Below are 25,148 nucleotides of genomic sequence, written 5' to 3'. Positions count from 1 at the left end.
TTGACCAACTTTAAAATTGTTGATAACTCCACAAATATTGCATGCAGATTTACTAAAGGCATAAAAACCTTAACAGGAAGATAAATACAACATAATTCAATCATTTTTAAAGTAAAAAATACACAACTTACAAACATATAAGAGTAAAGAAACTGAGATCACTGAGCCGAGTAACAGAATTGATATATTTATATATATATTAATATATGTTTGGTGAGGCCGATTGCAACAAAAATACGAGGTGCACATTTACATGTTATAGAAGTCCTATATACAAAATTTCAACGTTCTGAGGCTACTCGTTTTTGAATTATGCGAGATCCGTGCGTACAGACACCACGAAAAATTCTCTTCAGAATTCATTTTAAATCAGTTTCATAATTGTTTGGGGGAGAAGAGTCTTTTATTCTGTCCTTACGTTCAGATGTCTTCAGATGTCACGCAAAAACATCGTTAAATTGCATTCAATAGCGGTCAAGTTGGATATTTTCGTTGAAATATGATGGCTGAAACTTTTCACGATTACAATACGGCTAAGTGGCCCACCAGCGGCCGAGCGGTTACGTCGCTGAACACTGGTAGTTCGGTCCGAGGTTCGAATCCCGCGAACGGGCTGGCTGCATGGGTGTTTTCGTGGTTTTCCCTATGTGTAACGTGTATACGAGCCAGTTTCCCTTAGAAAGCCCTCCACGAAGGCATCCCTCCTCTTAGGCAGATAGCCCTCGAGGCTTCGCCATATTCACACACACACAATACGGCTAAAGTACGGAATCGCCCACTTATTTGTTTGGTGCTTTTTACATTCTTTGACTTTCGATGTGTACATGGATAAAGGGAGTGCACAATGCCATTTTTGTGCAATTCTGGGATTTTTTTAAGTGAAAATAGGTCGATGTGTACATGGATACCGAGTATGTGCAATTCTTAAAAATACGCCAAGCAGTGGGCGATTTTGCTCTTCCCTCTTTTTGCTTCGTACAAGGAAGTAAAAAGAGCTAACAGTTAGTTTGTACCCATTAAGTTTATAAACAATGTTTGGTACTTTTCCGCTTTGCCGGCGCAAAAGATAAAGTCGCCAATTTACAACTGATGCTAAACGGAATATCTTCCCTTGTAACCTTTTATGCCTCATTTTCTAAACAAGTCGCAGCCATTTCTTATCAGATTGATTGTCTTTCAATACTGGCATACAATTAGATAAAATTTTTACAAGATAGCTAAATTTTATGCCCTAAGACCATTCGCGGTAATTCAGTTAGATGCAATCAAACCGCTCACCCGAAGGCGAAAATATAGAAAAGCCAAAATCAAGGGTTAAATTCATCAATTCTAATGAGAATACACTAGCGAAGTAAAGCATTGCGGTTTTACATACTTTCTGAGTAAGCTACTCGCACGAACAGAAATAATTCTTGCATTTAAACTTGTATTCCAAATTAAGATTTACCTTGAAATTAATGTAGATAATTACTGAGAAAATTAGATTTTTGTAGCGTAGTTTACGCGAGATGAGATAACTTGGGGTCACGTGATACGAACCAGTGAATCAGGATGTTGAACCATTAAAGCATAGTAAATTCTTAAATTTAATGTATTTTTACAAATCAAATTGTCTTTTTTCAAAATTTTAAACCATATTAAAATGTTTATACCTTCGAAATAAAAAAATTCTTAGACCTAACATTTGTTAACATTTTTTATGTGTATACTGTATATTGTCGCTAACAAAGTCTGCTTGGCGAGATTTGCGCCGGCGGGAAAAAAAAAAAAAAAAAAAAAAAACTTACGATTCATCGGCCGAAGACGAGTTTCTTACTTGTTTTATAGACTTCCAGTCATATTTATTTTTTGACGCTGTGACAAAATCGTGGCTCCCTCTAGTGGCCGAGCCATAAATTTGGTGAACATTGGTAGGTCGTTCGGTGGTCCCGAAAAACGCGAACGAGCTGGCTGCATACGCGTTTTCTTGGTTTTCCCGATGTGTAACGAGTTACGAGGCCGTTTCCTTTCAAAGGTTCGGCCCACCAGCGGTCGAGCGGTAAAGTCTCTGAACACTGGTAGTTCGGTCCGAGGTTCGAATCCCGCGAACGGGCTGGCTGCATGGGTGTTTTCGTGGTTTTCCCCATGTGTGACGTGTATACGAACCAGTTTCCCTTAGAAAGTCCTCCACGAAGGCATCCCTCCCCTTAGTCAGATAGCCCTAGTGTGCTTTGCCATAATTAAATACACCACCTTTCAAAGGTTCTCCAAGAAGGCGTTCTTACCTTCAGGCTGGTAGCCCTCGAGTGCTTTGTCATTATCAAATAAACCAAAGCAAATCAAGCGTTACCAGTCGTGACTTCAATCTTTGTGGTAGTACCATCTGGGCTAAAAGACTAGGGTTCGAATGACTTAAAATGTTCTGTCGAGGTTGGTACTAAAGGTGAAAAGGGACTACAGCTTTTATCCTTCGAGCTAGTGCGGAAGTTGGGTTGAAATTCGGCGAATTGTTTCTGTCTTTGGTGCTAAGAACGACAGGTGTGCTATTTGACTTATTCTTAATTATTCATGAGGGTGTCCGCAGCGTAACAAGCAATTATCAACAGCAACAGAAAGAGCGGAATTTTCATCAAGACCTTTATCATATATTTTGAAAAGAAAACGCATCGTTATTCAAGCACTCGCACACTGTTAATAAACTGTAACGTAACGTATCTAGTTTACGATGCTTTCAATTTACATGTCTTTCAAACTCAAAAGCTCCTTAACCCTCTTTCGAATAGATTAAGGGTATCGATCAAGAAACATTTTACGATTATATGTCAAAGAGAAACCACAATACTGCATACGTGATGCAAATCGAAAACACAAATACTTCCACGCTAAATATTTAGAAGCCGTTTAGTTTTCCTAAACAGGAAAAATATCGGAACTCAAAATATAGATTTCCATTCTCTAGGGAGATCTTTCGTTTCCAGAATATGGAAAGATTAAAGCCGTAAGCGAAGCCATTTATTCTGATCTAATAATGCCCATTGCGTGACTTCACCGCCGCCACTGAGTTACTCTACTTTTCAATTTGAAGGTCAGAATGATAGTTTCGTATTTTCGAGAGCATCGTAACTATTTTGTATGACGCCGCTGTCTTTGAAAATGTCGTAAATTTATTAAAGCGGAGGATTTGTCTATTAAGAGAGTTTTGTTATAACTCAAAATGAAGTCAAGTTTGAAGTGCATTAAAGTATAAGCGTTTTTTTTATTTTTATATAAAAATATTATGATTTGTCTATTAAGAGAGTTTTGTTATAACTCAAAATGAAGTCAAGTTTGAAGTGCATTAAAGTATAAGCGTTTTTTTAATTTTTATATAAAAATGCCATTAAATAAAGAACAAGCAGTAAGCAGACGAAAATATATCGTTAAGATAGAAAATTGAAAGTAAAGACAAAGAAAGATAGAAATGAATATTTTCAATTATTTCAGCTTTTTATTGGTCATCAAAATGATCTGACGAATGAGGGGTATAATTTCATCGTGAAGATTAAATGTATTATTATAAGAAAATCTGCAAGTAAAAGATTAAGTGAATTATATTTGCCAGTGTCTTGATTCATACTCTTCCTTTTGTTCGAGCCAGAATTCGGCTAGACCCTGCGTAAGGGATCTGAGGGAAGCCCTTTAAGCTTCCAAAGACTTCTTGAATCCGGAGGGGTTGTAAACTTTTGACGCTGCGGATTTCTGAACTGGGAATATTTGGTTCCAGAGAAGCTAAGTTTTACAAATTAAGTTAACTGAGTAAGGCCCTTTTCTTAATTTTATTTAAGAACGGAATGCCTTTAAAAGAAACTATCTCGTATTCATGATAAAAATAGAAAACCATGAAAACTTCCCCACAGCCAACTCGTTCGGCAAGACATGAACGCAGGTCGATCTACAAAAGCAATCTTACTGCTCGGCAGGTGGTGGGCACTTACCAAGGAAGCAATACATAATTTCTACTCTAAGATTAGACTAGCGTGACTTGATTTTAACCGATTTGCTATGACTACATGCACCTTTTCCTATAAGTAATTCAAAACTAATTGGGACCCAAATTTAGTTTCTGTTTAAATGTTTCTTGTTTGAAGTGTTTTTTCCTATATTATGTTAATATAATGTTCACAACTGACATTCATACTCATGCATCAGCAAATGCCTTAACTCCAAGCAAGAACAAGGCCAGGTTTCGTTTTTTCAGGATACGCTTCAGTTACAGAATATTGGTTCGTTCAAACTGAATACATCTCGTAGGCTTTAGTTCATGATAGACAAACAAGTTTTTCTGTTCGAAGCAATGTCCCAGCAAGCAACAAACCAATGCCTTCACCATTTACCTTGATATATAACCCCAAATTTAAGATAGAATCAGATCGAATTTGATGTTGACTCTATCTCCACCGTGGCTTCCTTAATATTTTCTCATCAGTTAGCCGTAAGGGAAAGAGACGTTATTGCTGGGAATTAAAACGTCAGACATTTTAAATCATTCGCGACAGTTTCCTTCATATTTTACTATAATTGCGCAGTTTATTCTATATAATATAGATTCCAATGTTTTTAATATTTGCTTCATGTTTTGATTGTTGTAACTAATTCTTTTTGGTTTTGCTCTTGCTAGACTCTTAATTCTCTCTACATATAATAAAACAAAGAGTCTGTCTGTGTGTGTCTTTCGTTAGTGCTGCGCGTAAGCTAATAGACCCACGGCTACGAAATTTGGTACATAGGTGCATCTAGACAAGACCCAGTGCACCTCGAAGCGATTTTTTCGAAATTCGAATTAGAAATTTTTTAATTTTATGTTTGTGACGAAATTGCGTCATTTTGAGACATAATGGGCTATAGGAAAGCGAGATTTTACTCTACGCACTCCATTTTCACATCGTCATGAAATGTAGGCACTTAACTATTTTACGAACTTAAAATAAATTTCGTGTTTCAATAAATCGATTAAATACGAATCTATTTAACAAAGTGAGCTTTACAGATTTTCAACGGGATTTTTTCTAAAAAAGTTTATGTTTAAAAATGTACTGTTTATTTTTCTTTGATTTTTGGACACGTTAAACTTTCATCCTTGCTGCTTATACAAAAAGAATTTTGGAAAAATGATATTTTGTATTTTTAAAAAATGTTTTAAATGAAGCTTCCGAGTACACTTCTCACATCTCACATCTTTACAAATGTGATTTGGGCAACAATTTTCCTTTCTTATTGTTGTTGATAGATTTTTGATGAAATCGCATCATTTTTAATAGTTTCATTTTTTTAGAAATATGGGTTTGGCAACAATGTTTCATCGTATTTCATCGTATGTCACTGTTTTTAAGAGATTGGCATATTTCATTGCCATTTTTTTATACATATATATAATACATTTTTATTGATGGTTTTTATAAAGTTGTTCTGCATAGTAAAATTCTGCGCGGAATTTTTTGTTTGAGTTTCTTTCATGTTATTTTTTGCTTATTTAACTGTTTGTAAGATACTGAAAAGTTTTGCATGATTTTTTTTCTTCAACGGAAAGTTTTTTTATTAGGATAATTAATATTTGTATTAAGGGATATAACTTATTTCATTGTAATTTTTGGTGCTACTTTGGTAGACGGTTGCACGGATTTTGGTAATTTTTCTTTTGGCGAGTAGTACGACTTATGGTAAACCCATTGCTGGATAAGTTATTTATGGTAACCGATACTTTGTTGTCATTTTATTTATTTAAAAAATAACGCGTTTTATTATGCATAAATTCCGTGTTTTAAAATTGTGAGGTTATATACTTACCTTAATACTAGAAAAACAGTTTTCGTTATTATAGTACGCAGTTGTCCAACTGTCAGCTAGGGCTTACCAGTGGCCCAGAGGTTAAAGACTGTTGGTGAACACTGATAGTTCGCCCCGGGTTCAGACCTACGCGAACGGGCTGGTTGCATGGTTGTTTTTCGTAATTCTCTCCATATGTATCCTGAATGCAAGCCATTTTTGCTTTGAAAGTCCTCTTTCAAGGCATCGCTTCCCTCGGCTAGGTAATTCTCGTGAGATTCCGCTCTGCCATTTGCAGATTCCGCTGTGTCCTCAGACATATAGTTCTCGTGATAGTATTCAATTAACTTAATCTTAACTAGCCCATGCAGCTAGTCTTTTTGCTGGGATTCGAAGAACCTGGAAACAGCTAATAATGTTCAACAGTTTTACCATTCTGCCGTTAGTGAAGCTTAAGGAACTTTTATCCCATAGTGTGATGTAAATGAAAGCAAATTTTCTTTATACTATACCTCCACGAAGTCATACCTGCCTTTAGTAGATATACTGCATGCTTTGTTTTAATTTAATAATCAGTCATGAATTTTATTAGATAATTATGGCTATTAAAATAAAAGTTACATAAATGGTGCATAATTTAATTCTTTGGGCTGTAACTGAAGTTTTAATTTAGACTCTCAATTACCTAAAGCAGTGCTAACTGATGCTTCCTTCTTCTGAAAACTCAGATATAATGGAAGACAGATTTTTCGTATGCTTAAAGTAGTATTTATGACAAAGAATTTTGTAAACCATGAGAAAAATTTGTGAATTGCAGTTTCAGTTCGCTTCGATAACATACTCATTTAACTGCGGTTCGAATTATAGAGACTGTAAAGTTATGACAAATAAAACAGGCATAAAGGCAAAAGTCTAAAATAAATTTCTTTCTTCAGACTCATACAACCGCTTTCTAAATTCAACGTAATAGTAATAAAAGTCACTATTTTAATTTCTCCATATTAAAAAAAAAATTCTCCTGAAGTTTTAATTTTAATGTGCATTAAAATGAAATGAAATACACAGTTTAAAGGTAAAAAGGGAATAAAAGAGAACGAATACAAAGGAAAAATTTACAATGAGAAGAAATGTTTCCTGCTACATTAAATTACGTTTACACCCAAAAAAACCGTGGAAAGCTTTTCACAGAAGTACTTCGTATTGTAGTATTCAAATTTCCACTTACAATATTAAATCTCATCGTGTTAACATGTTTTTCTACCTAAGGATGAAATGACGTATTATTTCTCTGCAAGCTGATCTCATAAGAGGGTAATTTTAGTACAACTGTGTCGCCAAAGCAAAATATATTGCTATTTAAGAAAAAACATTTGTTTAAATACTCAAGCATTTCCAGAATTTTAACCAGAAATACCTTTTTCTAATTAAAAAAATATTTGCTATCTTTTTAATTATCGTATGAGAAATATTTGCATTTGCTTCAGAAATGCGAAAAATTTATTTATCAGAAATTTGGCAATATTTTCCGCCAACTTATTTGTTTTAGACTGTGATAAGGCTTGCATATGATCTAATACTGTAGATTCTCGATGGAGCAGCCTCTCTGATGGATTGAACTGTAAGTAGAATAAAACAAATAGTAGAATTTGAAAAATCATACAAAATATCTATAATAATAATTATTGCGGAACTACAGTTATCTGGACTCCAAATTTCAGAACTGTTTTTTTCCTTCGGGTTTTTCTATGTCCGAAATATTATTTATCGTTTATAATTTTTATAATTATTATACACACGCACACAACAGACATCGCGCAGTTAAAACGTTAGATTAATATGAGCATAATATCTTTTTTGTGTATGATAATTATTGAAATAGGTACCATTTCCTATCAACAGTAAAAGTTCAAGATCGAATTAAATACATAAGTAAATATTAAAGTAAATAAACTTACAGTAAAAAATATGCTATTTCCAGGGGTAACTGACTATGGAACGAAAAGATTCATTTCGATTGTAAATAATATCGGAAAGTTTCGGGAATTTAAGTACTACAGAATGCAAATTAAAAATATATTTATAGCATAGGAAATTTAGTTTTATAGAAAAATAAGAAATATACACGTTACGTTTTTGGCATGAAATCCAGGAGAAAATGACAATCGTAATGATTGTGACTAGAACTTAAAAACCATTTCAAAGTTTAGTATTCTGCGTAGTGACCGAAGACCAATCAATGGTAGGAGCTGTAACCCAGGTTCGATCCCAGGCGAACAGGCTGGGTGCGTGGTCTGCTTTTCCCTTTTCAAACGTGAATATGATCCAGTTTCTTTTTAAAAAGTCCTCCACGAAGACATTACTCTTCTCAGGCAGATAGCTCTTCTATGCTTTGTGATATCCCAATCATCAAACTTAGTACTGTGAATGAAAGTTAAAAAATTACAGAAGTAATTTAAAATAATGGCTCACTTATGACGTCATTCTAAATCCTCGAATAAGCATGGCTGTGTCACGAAGCATTTATATCATGATTTGAATTCGAAAGAAATTTTCACGCTCCTCACAAAATTTCTTTCTTAGAATATTTATTAGTGTGAAATTTTATCGCTAATTTTCTTTCTTTTGATACAAATGATAACGTATAGATGAAGAATATACTCAAAATTCTATAGTTTAAGTATATTATAATATAGACATTGTAGCAGTTTCTTATTAATTATAGGAATTTATGATATATGATTCTCAAGGTATATTTCTAAAAAATATTTTAAGAAGCGTTCTTTGTTTCTAAACGGTTTATCTGACGCTTAAAAATGAAATGGAAAAAAAAAAGGTAAACGTTATTCTTTTTCGTAATTAAATAGTTTAATATAATCTTTATTTCACTAATAAGATACGAACAACTGTAATTAAAAAATCTGATGTGTACACCACATGACTTCCTTGTACGGAATATTAAATTATACGCATTTTTCCTTGCATTTCATTTAAACTTATTAGATTGAATTAAACCTACTTCGCCGACAGCGCATAAACCACAATAGAATAAATGCATTCTTTAAAATGCACTTTGTTTACCATAGCGACACTCTGGCGCTAGGTTTATTAACAGTATTATATTTCGTTCATATTATAACTCAGAATGCACAAAATTTATATCATTTAAAGAATTATCTAATCGTCGCCACATGTTCTATTCAAATACTATAATAAAGCTAGAACTATGTATAAAAGAAATTAAGCAAACAAAACAAAAAAGAAAGTTTTTCACAGACGATTGAGTATTACTCATTCAATTAATTCAGTTTTCACTTCGCGACAAGGCAAAAATACATAAAAACTCAAAATATCTGTATTAAAAATTACGAAGTAAATCTTAACCGCTTATTTCCTCGAAAAAATTCCAGAAAAGATTAAGCATGATTTAAATAATAAATGAAGGCGTTATCTTTGTTGTTGCGAAGCTAAGTTTCTCTAGATTGGCAACAAATCCGCTATCCTTCTGTTTCAAATGTAAACAAGAGCAATGGCCGCCATCAAACACATTATTAGGCTTAGCGGCACTTAAACAATTTTAAAATGGTTGATAATTCTAAACAATTTTAAAATTGTTGATAATTCTAAAAATATTGCATACAGATTTACTAAAGGCATAAAACCTTAACCGGAAGATAAGAACAACATAATTCAATCATTTTTAAAGCAAAAAATGTACAATTTACAAACATATAAGAGTAAAGAAACTGAGATCACTGAGCCGGGTAACAGAGTGGATATATATATACACTGACTTCCAATAAGTATTTGGACACCTATGCAAGTGACGATATCTGCGGTCCTAAGGTACGTCTCGGCTCCGCCGGTATACATCGTGTAGGAAACAGCATCGGCTTTAGTCGCATGCAAGATGCCTCGCAGTTCGGAGCTATCTGATTTCAAGAAAGGTATAATTATCGGGTATCACAAGTGTGGCCGATCCTTAAGGGACATATCTAGTGATCTGAAGTACCCAAAATCGACAGTGGCCTATGTGATTAAGAAGTGGAAGGTGAGTGGTGATTGTCGGAATGTGCCCCGAGTCGGCAGACAAGCGAAACTGGGAGATAGAGACCGACGAGTGCTGTCCAGAGAAATTCGGAAGAACCGAACCCAACCGATGGCCCTCATCCTCGAGGAGCTTCAACAGTCATCTGGGAGTATTGTTTCAATGAATAGCATCCGTAAGGAAGCACATCTGCTTGGTTTTCATGGTCGTGCTGCTGCCCATAAGCCTTTGATCACAAAGTCCAACCGCGCTGCTCGGTTAATGTGGTGCAAAGCACATCGAAATTGGACTGTAGATCTGTGGAAACGGGTTCTTTGGAACGACGAATCAAGGTTCACCCTTTACCGTTCGGATGGCAGGGTCTGCGTCTGGCGTCTACCTGGAGAACGTCTCCTGCCAGAATGCATTGTGCCAACAGTCAAGTTCGGCGGAGGTGGAATTATGGTCTGGGGTATTTCTCCTGGTATGGGCTGGGACCCTTGGTCCCCATTCATGGTAAGCTCAACTCCGATGCCTACTGCACTATTTTGGATGACAATGTGCTTCCTACGTTGTGGCAGTCTTACGGGTTGGACCTCTGTTACTTTCAGGACGACAATGCCAGTTGTCATGTTTTGACGTTAACCAAGGCTTGGTATAGTGCCAATGGAGTTCATCGAATGGACTGGCCTGCCCAGAGTCCAGACCTGAACCCTATCGAGAACCTCTGGGACGAGTTGCATCGCCGAATTCAGTGGTGCACTACCTGTGCAAAATCGGTGAAGGAACTTCTATGTCTTCTATGTCCAAGTCGAGTGAAAGAAAATACCACTAGCTGTCATACAAAGACTTGTGGAAAGTATGCCCCGGAGGGTCCACGCTGTAATTACCTCTCGTGGAGGCTCTAACAACTATTGATTTTGAATAAAGTTAGTTTTGCTTTTCTATCACAGGTGTCTAAATACGAGTACTTATTGGTAGTCAGTGTATAAATATATTTATATACGTTTGGTGCGGCCGATTGCAACCAAAATACGAGGTGCACATCTACATGTTATAGCAGTCCTATATACAAAATTTCAACGTTCTGAGGCAACTCGTTTTTGAGTTATGCGAGATACGTACGTACGTTCGTACAGACGCCATGAAAAATTCTCTTCAGAATTCATTTTAAAGCAGTTTTATAATTTTTATGGAGGAAAAGAATGTTTTATTCTGTCCTTTCATACAGATATCACGGAAATACATCGTTAAATTGCATTGGAAAGAGGTCAAAATGGGATATTTTCGTTGAAATGTGCTGCCTGAAACTTTTCGCGATTACAATACTTCCTTTTTACTTCGTACAAGGAAGTAAAAAAGCGAATGTAATGTTTTACGCCGCATGTATTGAAAAAGGCATTTTTTAACGTTTTTTTTATCTTCCTAAAAAATACAAGTCCTTGCGAAGTTAAAAAAAGATTTGAATTTTGTTTATCAGCCTGTATTTTTAAATCTTTGTGTTCCGCTAAAAGGATTAAAGGCTAATAATTTTGTTTCTATTTAAAATTTCTTATTTTGTAAGAGAAGTGAAAATTATACAGTGATTCGTGTATATATATATGCTAGAAAGCCTGTCGGTCATACGAAATGACCGCTGTTTTAGATATTATAAATTGTAATTAAAATGATTTGTGCAAAGGTGTCTGCTAATTTAAACTGAATTACCCAGGGCAGGCGGCAAGGACGCCCCTTTTCTTACTGCCCCACAGGGTTTCCCCCTTCTACTTGCTTAATTGCTTAAAGTAGAGTGCAATGAAGGAAACCACTAGCGGTACATTTCTTAAGAAGCACCGCTAGCTTAATCAATAAAGGTGATTTAAATAATGAAATGTTAATTCACATGTCAAAGATTTCTTTGTACACAACATTTCTGATGTAGATCTTTCCATCATTTTTAAGCTCGCTTTGAAGAGGACCATCCATTATTTTTAATTTTACGTCTGTTCTTTCACGAAATCTTGAACAGGCAACATAAAGTTGACCGTGTCCAAGTGCAGGCTCAGGTAAAAAAATGCCAACACGCTTAAGCGTTTGGCCCTGAGACTTATTGATGGTCACAGCAAAGGCAAGTTTTACAGGAAATTGTCTACGTCTCAATTGAAACGGCAACCCTGCGCCGTGGCAACTTCACCCCATTGGCTAGTACAGTTACGCAAGCAACCAATAAACTATGGGCGAGAAAAAGATACTTAAGCCGCATATATATATATATGGGGTGAAGTAACATCATCTCCTCCGAAACGGCTAGTTCCCGGTCCTAGCGAAGCATACCGTTGGATTCCGCAGGTCCGTGGCAGGCCATTTTGACCATTCGCGTCTCTTTGGGACTTTAATTAGCCGAGATATTAATTAAAATCTAATTTTCCTCTACGTTTTCCCTGCATTTTCCACCTTCTTTCTTGGGTTTTCCCTATTAGCTGGATTTGGATACCTGCCCAATTCTTTTTTCTCGAATATCTACGGAACGGCGCCGAGTTGAAATTCGAGACGCGTACCCTCGGATTCCAAAAAATTTTCTGAATCCATCGATATCGTTCTCATTTTCGTACAACTTTATCGGCCCAGATATTAATTAAAAACTGCGGAAACGTTAATTTCCGCGCTCATTTTTCTGAGTGGCAACAATAAACTATCGGCGACACACACTTTAGCCGCTTGTATATATAAAGACTGATATAATCTTAGAATATTTTCTCACCCATCTGCGTGGCAATTTGGACCATAGGTTTGAACATTTTATACCAAGTAATAATTGTAAGTCTTTTAATTTAACAAACTTCTCACCAAAATCTTTGCACAACAGCTAAAAGCTTAATGATCTGCAAAATAGCCTAACTTTTGTTTAGTATTAATTTCAATTTGTTCTGGGCAAGCGCAGAATAACTTATTGCTTCTAAAATAGAAAGGCCATATCAGTTTCTCAGTGTAGGTGCACTGAACGTTTTTATTCAAAATGAATCTTAAATTTACCATTTTCTAAAAATATATCAGCGAAACTTCTTTTTTGTGTCTATTTTCAATTTCGAGAGAAATAAATATTCCTTTTAACTTTAATATTGAAGCATTGTACATATTTTAATTTACATTTATTCTCTGAAAGGGAAACGAAAAATGCAAATTCTTGTATTAGAAAGGAGTTAGTCCACGTAATATGAGAAGTAGATTTGCAGAAAATAATAGAATATTCATGAGAAAAGTATATTAACGTGATAAAGAAAGTGGCATGTTTGTTGAAATTGTTCAAAATGCAAATACTTCCATTAAAGTGTCTGGAAATAAATTTGTATAATTTTCATAGTGGTTCTATTAAGCCACAGACAGAACAACGCTTAAATAGAATGAAAGAGTAAATTGCTTTAGCATCGGTAAAATGCTTTCGAATATAAATCAGGTATTAAGAATGACAATAATTGAATGAAGGTAAATATACAGTAATTTTCTAAAAACTGTTTTATGTGCATGCGGAGATAAAGAGACTAGAATATCTATACAGAATATTAGAAACAGATGGCTACAGGCTTTATTTTCTCAAATATTGATTATAGACATTCACTTCTGATTACAATGTTTTTGAAAGTAATACAGAAGATTTCAAGAAAACATTTTCAGCATTGCAGTTGGAAATTTCTGCAAAAATTCAAATATAATGTTTTTATACAGTCATTTGTGAGCAAAAATTCCAGTCGGTAGAATAGCTATTAAGTTTAAATCAGCTAAAAGGGAATTTTTGTATACTTAAGAAATTCGCAGCTACAGTGTTTATAAGAAGTTTTCGTACGTTGCAATGACAGTAAATACAAGTTTAATTTGTCCCGAAAAATCCTTCATGAAAAAAACGAAAATTAGCAAATTGGTTCAACACAACTGCATATGCACTCTGCTGCAAAAAAATATATGCTCTTAGAAAGAATAAGCCATAGCTACAAAAATAGGCAATAGTAGTGTTCGAGTAGATACACAAGCTGGAATGAAAAAAAAAAAAAAAGAAACCTGAGGTGCTAAAAAAAAAAAAAAAAAAAAGTTTTATTTACGAGTAGCAATGCAAAAATTGTGAAAATCAACAATTGATAAAGCCACCGCTGGCAGCTTATAAAACCGATACTCGGTTGAGCATGGAGGCTATTAAGTTGCCAATGCGGTAGATTGCGCCACAAATGGAGCGACTGATCAGCGAGTTAGGGCACATTTTTAAACGACTGAATTTGCCTGCTCAACATGTCCCAAACATGTTTGATAGGCGACAAGTCTGGAGACTTGGCAGGCAAATCGAGGGCTCGTTCTGTATATAGAAGAGCATCGTCTTGCTGGAAAACAGAACCTAGATGGCTTGCTAGCATAGGCAGTACGAATGGCTGCAAAATGTTGCCAACGTACCTGCGAACAGGCAGAGTACCCAGCAGCACGACTAACGGCGAACATCGGTCCCAGCTGATCGCTCCATAGACTGTCACACCCTGTGTTCTGGCTATGTTCTGGCTCGGTAACAAATGGTGCATTGTACCGCTCATCTATGCGCCTCCATACGCGTATGCAGCGGTCATCAGCATTGAGAGAAAAGCGTGATTTGTCATTGAAGATCTCATTTCTCCAATTGGACACTGTCCAACTTGAGCGAGAGCAGCACCATGCAAAACGACACTGGTTATGGTGGAGTATCAATGACAGGCGTCTTAATGGACATCGAGGTCTGAGCCCAGCGTTACCTAGTCTTCTGCAAATCGTATCCCTGGATATCCTAGGATCCTGCGATTATCATGGATTGAGACTTGACAAATGGCGTTGAATCGATGATAACATAAACTGTTGGTGCGGACGTGGCAGCTCTTCTAACTGCATGATCATCTCGCGCATTGGTGGCCGAGGGATGTCTCGAGCCGTTAGGGCGGCTGATTCTTTTCGCTGAGCCAGCAACGGACAACGATCATATCTCTTCGACTAATATGCCGGCCGATCCCCTTGTTCGAACAACCAGCCTCTTTTAGCACTATGACGCGACCCCTCTAAAAATTTGACAATTGCCCGTAATACCGTCGAGTACGTCGGAATCGTTCGTTATAATATCGTCTATCCAAACAACCAACCAACTGTAAATGCGCGTCATTCGTTGCCACCTGCCCTTTTATATTTTAACAGCTGCGCAGTGTCTGCCGATAACATCGCGGCAAAAACATCGCGGACGTAAACGTCGCGGAGAAAACAACGCAAGGCGAAATCGTCGGGTTACAAAACATCGCAAAGAGAAAACATCGCAGTTATAAAACATCGTGGTACAAAACATCGTCGTCGAAAAACTTCACGATTGAAAAACTTCTCAGTTTAAAAACATCGTCGTCGAAATTATCGTGGTAAAAATAAAGTACTACATATCTAAAGTATCATCGCATGACGATAATATCGCAGACATGCTTTTCTCAGGTTTTAATAATTGTAAATGGATATTCCCATAATGATTTGTGAGCTCAAGATGTAAAGAAGGATAATTTTTACTTTCACATTTTTTATTAACTAATAAATTTTTCCAGAAAAATTAAGAAGGAAACTTAAGCGCAGAAAATTAAATGCAACTTGTAGATTATACTTTTCATGAAAAATTACCAATAAAAACTTCATAAAAAATTATTTATTAATGGCCTTTGTTATTTAACTATGTCAGTTTAAAATTCTATTAAAGTGCTATAAGTTGTATTAATTTTCTATGCTTAGGCTTCCTTCTTATTTTTTCGCAAAAATTTATTAGTTAATAAAAATATGTAATAATAAAATAAGTAAAAATTATCCTTCTTTCCATCTTGCGCTCACAAATCATTATGGGAATATCCATTTACAGTTGTTAAAGTCTGAAAAAAGCATGCCTGCGATGTTATCGTCATGCGATGATTTGTAGATACTTTATTTTTTACCACGATATTTTCGACGACGATGTTTTTAAACGGCAAAGTTTTAGAACCGCTTTATTTTCGACGACGATGTTTTGTATCACGATGATTTAGAACTGCGATGTTTTCTCTCACGATGTTTTACACCACGACGTTTTCGCCTTGCGTTGTTTTCTCCGCAATGTTTTCGGCTGTAACCCAGCTGAGCATGTCAGACGCGCTTTGTGTCACTCTACAATGCTGATTGATGCTTCAAGTTTTATGATTTACTCGATTCGCCAAATCACATTTGTATGCCGAATTTCATAGTTGTGGCTGAATGTTTTCTGAGTGCATATATTAAAAAAATGTGTTTTATTTATGAATATTATAAAGAAAATATTTCGAGATATTTAAATAAGTTTAAAGAAATGCCACTAGTGAGGAATAAAAAAGTTTCCGTAGGGTATTTTCATAGTTTATAAAAGACATTTTACTGTTAATCAAGTTATATTTAATAGTCTTCGGCCTTTATTACTTCCGTAAAACGTTGTTTCATGCCTTCCACGAGTTTTCTTTGTTGTTTCAAGGGGCGGTTTGCTGCAAATGTCTGAAAGGTAATTTTTAGGCTTCAGCCTTGCTCTTAACGTCATATTTTTGAGTTCACAACTGATCTCTCATTGAGAAAGCAGTCGTGAACTCAAAAGAACACCGAAACCTTGTTCTAACGTAACCTTCTAAGAACACTGAAACCTTGTTCCTAACGTCATATTTTTGAGTTCTCGACTGATTTCTTCCTATGAATGTTCAAATTAGGGAAACCAGAAAGAACTACAAAGTTGCTGTTTAATATGATACACACACCATTCTTGGCGAATCTTGGAGGAGTGATAACCTTTTTAATCTATACAGGAGATACTGGAATCTGAGTTTGTATTTTGGTAATTAGAAGATTTAATTAGTGTGGATAAGATCAGGGCCGGATTTAGACTTGATGAGGACTTAAGCTATTTGAGATATGGGTCCTTTATAAGTCCAAATATTATATACCAGGGTCAAATATAATTTTACATACTTAGAGGGTTGTTTGGGGGCCCTCAAGAAAGTGGGGGCCCTAAGCTATAGCTTCTGTACCTCATACGTAAATCCTGCACTGGAGAAGGTGGTAGAAAACGTAAAGGCGAAACAAAGCCTAAAGGATATTGTTAAGGAAGTTAACAGGATTACAACAATAAAAAAAGAATTTTTCGTCAGCTTTTATCCTTCTGTTTTCAACTATGTTATGAGATAAACTATTCATATTAAAATGCAAATACAAGAATATGGATTTATTTCGTCATATTGTTATATCAGTTCTACTGTAAATTATGTGTCTCTTATGGCCGAATGGCCGAGTGGATAAAGCCGCCTGAGCAATGACAGTTTGAACTCCGACGAAAGGGTTCACTTCGTGGGCATTTTCATGGCTCTTCTCATGTGTAGCGTTGATATGAATCAATTTCGTTTAGACGCATTCAAGAAGGCATTTCTCCTCTCAGATAAATACCATACTGCTTTTGAATGTAATCATGAAATCAAATTCAATTTATGATGTACCGCGAAAAGGTACAAATGTTTTATTTTCATTCAATTTTATAGAAATTCGAGTTCACAAAATTATTAAATGGATTGTAAAAGTGACACTGTATTGTGCAAATTACTGGAACAATTAATATCCGTGACAGGTTTTCTGAAAATGGTTTGCATTTCGTTTTATCAGTGATTTCAGCTGGCCAAGATAGGATCCGTCCTCTTTAGCGATTCTGCACTGCATTCAACGTGTGAAATTAATTTTACTCATTTGTATCTGTTTTTTTTCATTTAGTTTTCTCTGGTATGCTGAATCCTAGCTCCGTACTAAACAAAAGAAATCATCCTTTCACACATTCAGTGATCAAGATACTGTATCGATTCTTACCCTAGAATTTAATTATTTAAAAGCTCCTTCTATTGACGGAGATTTCTCACCTCGTGTTATTGACCTAGCTGAATAAAACCCAAAAGTAAAATGGTTGTTGGAAAAATGAATACTTCCCGAAAAATGAGTGCTTGAAACATAAATAAGAAAACTAAGGCGTAAAATTTACATTTCAGGCTAGAGAAAGCTGAGAATAGCTTTGGAGCATAAATGTGAATACAAAAGTTCATCCATTATTTGCTTTCGCAACGTCATCACTGGAACAGTTGCATTAGTTATATAATTCTTATACACATTTGTTATGTTTAATATCTATATAAGAAGTATATTTGTATCTTGGGAGAAAACAAAGAAAAGCAGAAAAACTGCGATATGAGAGATCAGTGGGTAGAGACATTAGGTATTTTTTTGGAAGCAGGAAAAATGAAAAATATGCAACGCCTTGGCCGGGAATCGAACCACGGACCTCTGGAATACCGGCCAAGGGTGCAGAACCACTACACTACGAAGGCATGCTAGGAAGACGGGAGAAATACCTTATAAGTGAACCATTATCAAAGATGCGGAATCTTCAGAAGGCTTTCCAGTTGCAACGGCATATTTCTATTCATTACAGCTGGGAACGTAATTAGAACGTTTTAATAATATTTGAATACTTCCTAATAGCAACGAAAGAGAGGGCGGTAAAATAACTATGATTTGAATAGCAGCCGTATTTCGTTTATTTCGTTGTATATTTTCGCTGTAGCTTCGTTTTTATTTCTGATTATGAATATTAAGATATTTATATTCTTCTATAAATATTAAACTATATTTATTTTATATCGGTGTTAAAATAGTTTCTAATTGGCTATATAAAATACAGCAAACTAACATTTATTGGCGTATATCTGTTTCGAAGTAGTTCTTTTAATAATTTTGCTATTGCTAGAAGACAGCTAGCTTCTGAGACTCATCTTTCATTATCCTGTTTAACGTAAAACTAGTCCATTCCTGAGCCCTCCGGTTTGACAAATTTCATCTGTTTGATTTTTGACTTCATTTTAGAGAAAATGAAGAAATCCAAAAGGGTTAAATCAGAAAGAAAAGGAGAGCAAATAAGAGACAATTGTTATTTTCAACAAAATGTTTTCCATATAGAGAGCCGTTCTGTTCTTAACTGTTATAAATCTTAACTCTTGAGCCTCATATATACGTAAACTCTTGCTACTTTAATAGTTTACATTGATTGTTCCGAATTTGTGTAAAGAATATCCGAAGAAGAATTTCATTTTTATTGATAAAAATACTGATTTTGCTTTGCTTCTCATTTGGACAGAAAACCAACGCAGATTGCTTGAGGCTTGATTTTATATTAATTTTTAATTAATACAATAATTTTAGACAGAAACAGACATTTGTTCATTACTTAATAATGCGTTTCTGAATAGCAGTTTCCAAATGAAGCATGTGAAATGCAGCATTTAAATTTATCAGCTTAACTCTGATAAATTCAGATAAATAACTGAGATAAATTTATCAGCTTAATTTGATTCGTGTTATAGGTTCCCCTGCATAGTGGTATCATCATACGTACCTTGTTTACCATACATTACCATACTTACCAAATAGTACCTAATTTTTGTTGCTGTTACCGTACCATATAGTACGGTAACAGGTAACAAATGAAGTCCTACAAATTCAACGAATAGTACCACTACATAAAACTAAGACGTATTTGCTGCGCCAACAACTGCTGTTATAGTTCTAGTTGGTTCTTTTCCACTAGAAATAAAAACAGAACAAGTTATTCCTTCTCTGTCACTTTCAAGAGAATTGCCTTGTAGATGAATTAAATATATCAAGTTACATAGTGGAAGTAGAAATCTCATAACTGAGAAAACACCTAGCTTAGTCCTTACCAACCTTTTCTTAGAAAAACGAATATAAATTTTAACAGATGGAACAAAATTTCAAGATAAATTCGAAAACATATTTATAGCTTACCCAGATAAGCAAGTTTTAATATTTCAAAAATTTAGACTAAATGATTCAAGCACATTTTATCAAGCCGAAGCAATAGCTTTGAATGAAGCCGTTTAATGACTAAATGCCTTTCTCAGAGATAATATGCGAGCATTTATACAGACAGCCAACGTGTAAAGGCGTTATGTTCTAGGAGGAAAATATACTTAAATATTGAAGTTCTTTAAGAAATAGTAAATTTGGAAAATTATTTTCGATCCATTAATCTAAACTGGACGTGGGGACACACAGGTATAATAGAAAATGAAGCTACTGATACAGCAGCTAAGGAAGCCACATTAAAAGATATGACTGATATCAACCTTCCTGTTTAAAGACAGCCAAACAAGAATAAAATTTCTGAACAAAAGATGGGATGAGGCAGATACAGAAATACTAACTTACGAATATTTCGCACACGTATCACTTTTGTCAATACAATTAGCAACAATTCAAGGAAAGTTTCCATTTTATTTTCAGCTATTCTTAAGAAGAAATGTAAAATACGGGTGCCGAGCACCAGCACATCTAGCATATGCTAAGGCAATGTCCACCACTTCATATGTTAAAACAAAGTATCTACCAGGAGTTACAACAAAAATTTCAGCAAAAGATTTGCTTTATAGTACAAAGTGTGTGACTGCACTTCAACAAATTATGAAACATATTACTTAAACCACCATGCTTATAAATAATTAATAAAATTATGTGAATGAATTAGCAAATATTTAAAAGCAACTAAAAATTATGATATGTCCCGTATACATTTGTAAAGAGCAGGAGAGCAAAATCAATACAAATTTATTTCAAGACTCATTTCCACCTGTATACCTTGTATATTGTTGTGTAATTTGAAGAAAAAGGCTAGAGGGCGCTGTTGCTCGCTTAGTTGAGAGAGAATAAAGTTTGTTCATGTTGAAGGCGGAGAATACGCTCTGTATATAGTAATTAAAATATTGTCAAAAATGAAAAAGTGTTAAAATTAGTAAACCCACTGAACCACCATCATCTGATTTGGAGATGCACAAAATTATTAGATGGTGCATCGGCGTAAAGAATTAAGGCTTTGTGAAAATTTTAGGTGTTCGATCCAAGTGTTTCGATTTCAATGGATATTTCATATTCAAGTGACAATGGAATTCCAAATAAAGGTAGGGAAATCTTAAATTAATTATTTAGTGATTATTTGTAGTACATTAGTAAGTATTTATTATTGCTGTCGTGGGTGTATTTAAATTAAATAAAATGGAAGAGAAGTTAGATAGATTGAAACGTAAACGTTCCACATTGAGATCGTCTGTTACTAGGTTAATTAAAGTGATTGAAGGTAAATTAAAAATTGAAGGGGAGGAAAATTTGATTAAAGAATTAAGAGAATTATTTGAATTATTAACCGAAAAGAAAAATAATTTAAGAACGCTTGATGATGAAATGCAAGAGTTAATTGATGTTAACTTAATTGAAGAAGATTGTAGTATAAGCGAAGAATACAATGACAAATGTATAATTGCTTGTAGTCAAATTAAGCAGTTTCTAGGTACGGTTACCGCAGTACCGCCAGCGAGGAATCCCCAAAGTTCTGATTTAAACCAGTCTAGTGGTAATGGAATTTTGCATGTAAGTTCCAGTTCTAGTGGGAGTAGTACGCTGAAATTACCAAAATTAATGATTGATAAATTTTAGGGAGACCCCAAACAATGGAATGAATTTTGGAATAGTTTCGAAAATTCGATACATAAAAACGAAACGCTTTCAAAAATACAAAAATTTGTATACTTAAAAACATTCTTAACGGGACAAGCTTCGAATGTTGTGTCAGGCTTTGAGTTAACAGAAAGTAATTATGATAGATGTGTAGCATTACTAAAGGACAGATATGGTCGAAAAGACCTGATCATTAATTCATTCATGAATAAAATTCTCAATTTAGAAGCCGTTAAAAATTCTGCTAACGTAAAGGCTTTACGTAAATTATATGACGAATTAGAAGTTTCGATTCGTAATTTGGAAACTTTAGAAGTAACTTCTGGCTCATATGGACATTTATTAATTCCAATATTATTAAAATTAATTCCGGACGATTTAGTTTTGGAATTTAATCGGCAAAGAGGATCGAAAGATAAAGTTGAAGTTTCGGAATTAACACAATTTATTAAAACGGAAATAGAATGCAGGGAAGTTTCAAATCTAGTATTAAGCGAAAGGAAAAATCCTGTGCCTCCGCGAGTCGATCAATCAAAATATGAAACTAGAAAATATGTAAAAAATACACCCACGGCTGCATTTCATACTGCAGTTAACCGAAAATGCATCTTTTGTGATAATTTGCACGAGTCATTTAAATGCGAAGTGAATGTTTCTGATAAATTAAAGAAACTAAGATCCGAAAACCGCTGCTTTTCTCGTTTTAAAAAATTCCATACATCAGAAAGGTGCAGAAATAAAACTAAATGTAATAAATGTGGCGGTATGTATCACAATGAATCGATTTGTACTAATAAATCCCTTGTAAACAAAAAGTTGGAACAAGGTTATTCCAAAAATGAAACTGAATCTCTGACTTTGAATTCTGAGGAAAGAAATAAAGTTCAAAACTTAAAATTGATTGCTTCTGTTCCTCAAGGTGATAATAATAATGACTGTAATGCCAGGGAAATATTATTACAAATTTGTACAGTTTATGCTTGTTCTAAGTATAAATCAAAATTAACTAGATTAATTCTTGATCAAGGTAGTCACAGATCCTTTATAACGAAAAAATTGGCCGACCATTTAAAACTTACTCCAATCCGTTATGAAAGACTTTCTGTTTATTCATTTGGTGCGACGAAGGCAATGAATCATTCCTATCCGGTCGTTGAAATCGAAATTCAGAATTGGAAACAAAATAATAAAATAAAAATTGAATGTTTGATCTCGGATGTTATTTCCTCGGCGTCCATCAGTGTGCCTAGTAAACAAATTGCAGACTTCATGGAGCATATGGGGTTGCAGATCGCCGATTGCGCAAGAAAAAATAACATAGATGTTGAGATATTAATTGGAGGGGATGAATTCTGGAATGTAGTTTATTCTGAAAGAATTAAAATATCTGAAGGGTTGTACGTAGTCAGTTCTGTGTTTGGTTGGGTTGCCGCAGGAATCGAGAAAAATAAAACAAACAAAAATTGTTCTGAAAATTTAGCGGTAATGACAAACACTGTTGTGTTGAAAGATTTAAAAGGTTTTTGGGAATTAGAACATATGGGAATTAATAATTCTGATGATTATTCCGATATTGACTGCGAAATAGTAGACCAGTTTGAAAGAAATTTGCAGTTTAAAAACGGAAGATATGAGGCAAATTTAATCTGGAAATACAGTCCAAATAATTTAGGAAATAATGTAGAGGTAGCTAAGAAACGATTCGCAAACCTTCACAATAAACTAAGTAAAACTCCGGAGATTTTTCAGGAATATAAAAATATAATTGAGAACCAGATATTAGAAGGAATTGTGGAGGGAATGTCCAAATAATGATACAAATTTGGGATATTTTATGCCGCACCGAGCAGTGATACGACCTAGTGAAACTACTAAGGTAAGAATTGTGTACGATGCTAGCTCAAGGACAGAGGACACGAATTCGTTAAATGACTGCCTTGAATCGGGACCTAATCTAAATCCAAATATACTAGACATTATGTTAAATTTTCGTAAGTTTAAGATAGCGTTTTGTGGAGACGTTGAAAAAGCCTTTTTGATGATAGGAATTGCTGAAGGTGATAGAAAATTTCTAAAATTTCTTTGGTTTAATGAAAATAATGACTCCTTTAAGATTATGCAAATGTGTCGCGTAGCTTTCGGTTTGACTATATCTCCTTTCATTTTGTTCGCCACTATAAAATATCACATTCGAAAATATAAAGATAAAATGCCGGACAGTTTCCAAATGTTAAATTCTTCTGTCTATGTCGATGACCTATATTTTGGAGCAGGAACGGTTGAAGATGCATATCGGTTATCTGTAGATGCGGTTAACATATTTAAGGATGCTGGGATGAATTTCAGAAAATTAAGAGCTAATTCTAAAGCATTAAACGATTTATGGGTCTCAGATGGGATTAAGGAATCAGACAACAAATTAACTAGTGAATCGAATTTCTTAGGCATGAGTTGGAATTCCATTGAAGACGATATAAAGTTAAATTTAAAAAATTTAATTGACTTTTCTACTGGAAACGATTTTGCTACAAAAAGGAAACTTTTTCAAAGCATCGCCCAAATATACGATCCATTTGGATTTATTGCACCCTTTGTTATTCGGGCAAAAATTATTATGCAAGAAATCTGGTGTTCCGGTTCTGACTGGGATGAGGTCCTTCCTGCAGAGATTAAGGACAAATTCAACATTTGGCGGGAGGAACTTAATGATTTAATTGAAATATCGATACAGAGAAATTACTTTGATGACGATCCAATGAATATAAGCCTTCACCTATTTTCGGACGCTAGTCCTAAAGCATATGGGGCCATCTCATATTTCAGATATTGTACGAGTGATTCTAAAATTAAAACTTCCTTTATCATGTCGAAATGCAGAGTTGCACCTTTAAGAGCAATCACGCTTCCTCGTTTAGAGTTAATGGGAGCACTCGTGGCTGCTCGAATGTATAAATATTTGAAAAAATTGTTTGGTGATTTAATTGAGGAGGTTTATTTTTGGAGTGATTCCGAAATCGCCATTACTTGGATTAAAGGTTCGCCAAATAATTGGAAACCATTTATCGCCAATCGTGTTACAGAAATACAGAGTATAAAGAATTAGTGCTCAGTCACTAGTTAAGAATGATCTGTGGTGGCATGGGCCACACTGGTTACGTTTTTCTATTGAAAACTTTCCAAAACAAAAGAAATTAAAACCAAATTCAGAATCGTTGGAGTTAAGAAAAAGTATTATTTTGACTGCACCTGTAATTAACAATGAATCCCCAATTTTGCATATAGAAAAATTCAGTTCTTTAGGAAAATTACTTCGAATTACTGCCTATGTATTTAGATTTATTGGGAGGCTTCGGAAAAGGTCTACAGGGAATGGACCTTTGAATGCTTTTGAGATTAAAGCAGCTGAACATTATTGGGTAAAAATTACGCAACGAGAATCGTATCAAACGGAAATAATTAAGTTATCAAATAAAAAATCAATTCTCGATTCTTCCATCTACTCCCTTAATCCAAGGCTTGTTGAGGAGGGAATTCTTCGGTTGAAAGGTCGCATTCAATTTTCAGACTATCACGAGAATTTAAAACATCCTATTCTATTACCCTCAAAATGCAAGTTTACCGAGTTGATCATCATGGACTCGCATGAAAGGGTATTCCATGCTGGAGTTAATTCGACACTAACTCAGATCAGAGACAAATATTGGATCATTAAGGGAAGACAGCGTGTTAAGACTATCATCAGAAAATGTGTGATATGCAAACGATATAGTGCTCGTTCTGG

At 34.8% G+C, this 25,148-nt stretch overlaps 1 protein-coding gene across 4 annotated transcripts in view; it reads left to right on the top strand.

Annotated features, from left to right (window-relative positions):
• LOC118189638 (potassium channel subfamily T member 1-like) overlaps positions 1-25,148 on the top strand; it is a 567,007-nt gene that overhangs the window by 162,182 nt on the left and 379,677 nt on the right. The window lies entirely within an intron of this gene.

Source organism: Stegodyphus dumicola, chromosome 7, assembly GCF_044657685.1.
Source record: "Stegodyphus dumicola isolate Sdum_Otavi_A_Nest chromosome 7, ASM4465768v1".
In the NCBI taxonomy this organism is placed as follows: domain Eukaryota; kingdom Metazoa; phylum Arthropoda; class Arachnida; order Araneae; family Eresidae; genus Stegodyphus; species Stegodyphus dumicola.
This window is presented reverse-complemented; position numbering and strand designations above follow the sequence as displayed.